Source organism: Danio aesculapii, chromosome 17 (genome assembly GCF_903798145.1).
Source record: "Danio aesculapii chromosome 17, fDanAes4.1, whole genome shotgun sequence".
Taxonomy (NCBI): Eukaryota; Metazoa; Chordata; class Actinopteri; order Cypriniformes; family Danionidae; genus Danio; species Danio aesculapii.
Window position 1 is genome coordinate 47,208,512 of NC_079451.1, and position 5,063 is coordinate 47,213,574.

Here is a 5,063-nt window from a genome sequence, read left to right on the forward strand (position 1 = left end):
ATACCATCCCGTGTCCTTTTGAGTAGATCTCCTGCTTCTTAAATGAAGTCTTTTGTAATGCAATGCGATATTAAAGCGCGCAGCTAGATTTAGTCTTTTAAAGGCAGTGTCTATTTATACTGTGCAAATAGCAGAAGCTGTGTGTTTAGTTTTTTTCACCTGCTCATATAGTTCGTCATTTGTGCAAATATCATTTCTGTTTACATTGTGTGCAAAAGCAGATGTCACTGCTTGCTCTATAGTGGAAACGAGATGATGTTTGTTTGCAATTTATATTTGGTGCCAAAAAAAATGGATGAAATAGAAACGGCTTATAAAATTCATGAAAAACAGCAGGCAACACCAGCGCGGTGCACAGGGAGGTGGCCCGGTGGCTAGAGCCACTGCCCCTTTGCCCTCATTGGCTGCGGTGCCCCTTTTGCTCAATCCTACGCCCCCCTCCCGCTCTTCACATTGCGATTGGCAAACTCCCTATCCCCCCCCCCCCCCCCCCCCTTCCCTCAGCTCTTCACTTTGCGATCGCAAACTACTGTAAAGGTCTGTGCACGGGCCTGGGCGACACATTGAATTAACTCTTTCCCTGCCAGAGGTTTTCTTAAATGTTACCAGCCATCGCTAGCATTTTTAAAGCCTGTTTCACTCCGCAAGCGTGAGCAGAGCATGTTTTTTTTTTTTGGCGTCCATGTTAACAGATTAGAGCTTTCATACTGCACGCAGAAGCAGCGCGTCAGAATGAGGCGTGAGCGTCACTGAAGCAGCAGTGCTGCAATAGTTTTGGCGCTGGATCTATTTTTGCCATGCTGCTCACGCTTAATTAAAGCGACAGTGCATTGATAATGACTAAAAACGCATTGAATTACAGTAAAAAGTAGCAATTTTACCCAATAAATGCATCAATAATATCCACAGATTTTTATATATTCAATCAAATGAACTTAAACTATTAAATACAGCAACAAATATTTATTTGGGCCCGAACTACAAAACCAAATTTAAAACTATTTTAGTATCAGTTTTGCTTTGTAAGTTGCACACTAGTTTGATCATGTATAAATATCATTCTAACTATATTGTATAAATATTACTATTACAAGGCCGACATCATGCTGACGATCAAAAAAAAATAAAAATGACATGATATCACAGGCGATTGTCTGACCGAGTGCACCTGAAAAGACATGAGTGACACTCCTCAGAGCGTGAGAAGCAGACGGTTCTTTAGGATCTATATAATTTGTAAAATAAAGAGTTGCAGGTTAAGGAAACAGCATAGGAGGAAGTTGCCGCGGGCCTTGGTGCAGATGAAAGTTTTTTAAAAAAAGTGTATTTATAGATAGATGGTTAAGTAGATAGAATAGACAGCGAAAGATGGATCTGTGCAGCAGCTGCCGATGAGCTGCGTGCTGCAGATGAAGCCGGTGTGAAAGGCAAACGCCTGCATGCTGCTTTGCTCTCCATACACGCTGCTCAGGCACTGCTCGGGGTGTAAAACAGGCGTCAGTTTGACAGTCCCCAGAAAATTTTCTGATAGGAATATATGAGCATGATTATACCCAGTGATGGGAATAACGGCGCTGTAAATAAATGTTGTTACTAATAGCGTCACTTTTTTCCGTCACAAGTAATCAACTGAATTACTGTTTCCACCGTTACAACATCGTTACCGACAGTAAAATATGCGTTACTATAATTGTGAACACTGAAGCGGTTTTCATGCGAGCAGCGTCCAAATTATCCACAGGAAAGAGTCTCTGTGTCGGTGACGAGTAATTCTAATCTAATAAAGCACCTCACGTCGTCACATGCCAGCAGGTGATAACGTGAGCTCTGCTACCAAAGGAGGAGACGAAGCCACGGTGTCAAAGCAAATAAAACTTGACTTTTCCCCACCGCAAACACTTATTACTCAGACAGAATTCGATTAATATCTAAATATATAGTTGAGGAGCGACACGGTGGTGCAGTGGGTAGCGCTGTCGCCTCAGCTGGGTCAGTTGGCATTCCTGTGTGGAGTTTGCATGTTCTCCCCGTGTTGGCGTGGGTTTCCTCTGGGTGCTCCGGTTTCCCCCACAAGTCCAAACACATGCACTATAGGTGAATTGGGTGAGCTGAATTGTCCGTAGTGTATGCGTGTAAACGAGAGCGTATGGATGTTTCCCAGTGATGTGTTGCAGCCGGAAGGGCATCCGCTGCATAAAACAGTTCATTCCACTGTGGTGACCCCACATTAATAAAGTGACTAAGCCGAAAAGAAATGAATATATAGAATTGAATGAATAGAATCATATAGAAACTGAATGAATATATATAGTTGAGGACATGCTGCTGTTGTCTCTCACATTAAAATAGTGTAGATTAGTGCAGTGTTTCCCAACCCTGTTCCTGAAGGCACATCAACAGTACAGGTTTTCAACCTCTTCCTAATCAAACACACCTGAATCAGCTCATCAGGACATTAGAAGAGACTCCAAAACCTGAACTGAATGAGTCAGATAAAGGAGACATCCAAAATATGTACTGTTGGTGTGCCTCCAGGAACAGGGTTGGGAAACACTGGATTAGTGGACAATGTTTTATATTGATTTTAAAGTCATTTGACAAATTAGATTTAGTTTAAAGTAACATAATAGTTACTTTCCCTGGTAATTAGTTACTTTTATAATTATGTAACTCAGTTACTATCTCAGTTACTAGTTGTTACACTCAGTGCATCTAACTTTTTATTTGGCACCTTGTATAAATAGCCACTGCCTTTTTTTAGTGTTATATTGATGAAAATCCATGCATTGATGATTGAATGATCTTTATTAACAGCCAATAAATACTCATTTGCATTATAATCATCTCAATCAGCACTGTTTTCTAAATATATCTCTAAATATATTAATGTTGGTGACTGAATGCAGTAATTTAACTGATTTCTAGTCATAAAATAGTGTGGTTTGCACTAAAATATTGAGGAGAACATTTTCAATATAGAAAATGGTAATATTGATAATGATTACTTCAATTTGGGCACTACATGGACTAATCCAAACGTTGTTAGGAATGTAATTAAATATTGGTAGGTCCAAATTTGACAAATCGTCACCTTAGAATTATAAGCTTCTATCTGACATGTTTGTCAAAACTGAGTTATTGACATATTCGTATTAAATGACAGCTTATTTACATTATGGGATGTTTTTTAATAAGTTGTTATTAGTTGTTAATAGTTTATTTAAAAAACAAATGTTACACACATACTGTCTGCTATGGAATGCAAAAACTTTGAAGCTCAATATCTCAAAATCATTCAGAACGCAGATAGAGCCTAATAATTCCAATGTGACGAAATGTCTCATGGACTCACAGCGGCCTCTGGAGGATTCATAAAAAATGGCACGTATGAGAAAACTTGCCATCTGTAACGTTTTTGAGATTGTCAAATCTCAAAATCACCGTCTAGTGTATACAAAAACTGCAAGAAAACCCAAGTGTATCTGTCTGCGGACTGCAAGACCAGGGCGTAACATGAAATGGGGCATAACTTGTAGGAGAGGAGGTATCGAGATTCCATTGAATCATGCGAGATGTCACAACGAGATGTTGGTGGCAAGATGGCGAAAATACTTTCCAGAGAACATTTTCACCAAATGTTTTCACGTGTTTTCTTCAAATGTATCCACAACCTATTCATTTGATATATCATTATATTCACTCAACCACTCGCTGACTTCTTCGTCCCTTTTGTCATGACATTTAGCCTACTCCAGGTCACCCCATGTTGTTGCAAATAACAGTACAATGGTGAGTGCGTCAATTATAAAAGCCTCTGCAACTCGTGGCTGAACGTGTACAGTGGAGTAGGTGTAGACGTTAATAACTGTGACGGTTGGGTTTAGGGTTGGTGTAGACATTAATATTTATAATGGTAGGGTTTAGGATTGGGTTAGGTGTAGAGGTTAATAACTGTGATGGTGTAGCACTATCTTTGCCAGCAGCTTTCTCTCTGCAACTCTCACATAGTTGCCCACTGAAGCTAAACAGGGCTGTGCCTGGTCAGTACCTGGATGGGAGACCACATGGGAAAGCTAGGTTGCTGTCGGAAGTGGTGTTAGTGAGGCCAGCAGGGGACACTCAACCTGTGGTCTCTGTGGGTCCTAACGCCCCAGTATATTGATGGGGACTCTATACTGCTCAGTGAGCGCTGTCTTTCAGATGAGACGTTAAACTGAGGTCCGGACTTTCGGTGGTCGTTAAAAATCCCAGGATGTCCTTCGAAAAAGAGTAGGCATCCTGGTCAAAATTGCCCACTGGTCTATCATGGCCTCCTAACCATCCCCAGATCATAACTGGCTTCATCACTCACCGATCAGCTGGTGTGCGGTCTGGCGCAGTATGGTTGCCGATGATCATCCAGGTGGATGCTGCACACTGGTGGTGAATGAGTGTCCAGGAAATCGCTAAATATAAATGCACGGAATTATTAATATTATTATTATCTTGCTGACAACAGTTTGACACGTGGGTCTCGAACTTCAAGTTACGCTGCTATTACAAGTTACGCCCCATTCATGTTACGCCCCTTTCTTGCAGTCGGCAGACTGGTCCTACTCAGAAAACATGGTCCAGGGTACATATTTGTTGGTCCTCAAAATTGTAGCCCTGGGTACATATCTCCAATTAACTGGGTTGTGCTTTTTTATATACCTAAGAACCTCATATTTCCTCTTTTACTCTTAGCTAGTCTGCTTGGTGTTGTCCCGCTGTGGTTTCCTGATGTGTGATTGCAGCTCACTTGATTGCCTTGACCTGGATTATAGTGGAGCTGCTGTTTCAAAAGCAAAGGATTTCACATAATGAGCGAGCTTGTAAAAGAGACAGTCATGATTGTCTCTTCATTTAACTGAGATTAGATACTGAGTGTCAGTGTCTAAACTCTCAAAGGACAGAGAATGTGTTTGAAGACATCCATCCTGTTCGATGATTCATGATGGATCCTTTTCACATTTCCGAGTGTATTGGCAGTGAAAGTCGTCTTAGTTGGTAACCTATGTGAATGCACTGTGAATGGGAGTTTT

General features: G+C 41.0%; 1 protein-coding gene across 1 annotated transcript in view; it reads left to right on the plus strand.

Moving 5' to 3' along the window:
- LOC130244241 (bifunctional epoxide hydrolase 2-like) overlaps positions 1-2,840 on the plus strand; it is a 59,379-nt gene extending 56,539 nt beyond the window's left edge. The window contains exon 11 of the mRNA XM_056476572.1: positions 1-2,840. This exon is cut by the window's left edge and continues 145 nt beyond it. The gene's annotated coding sequence lies outside the window, so the exon portion shown is untranslated.
- Positions 2,841-5,063: the final 2,223 nt, after the last annotated feature.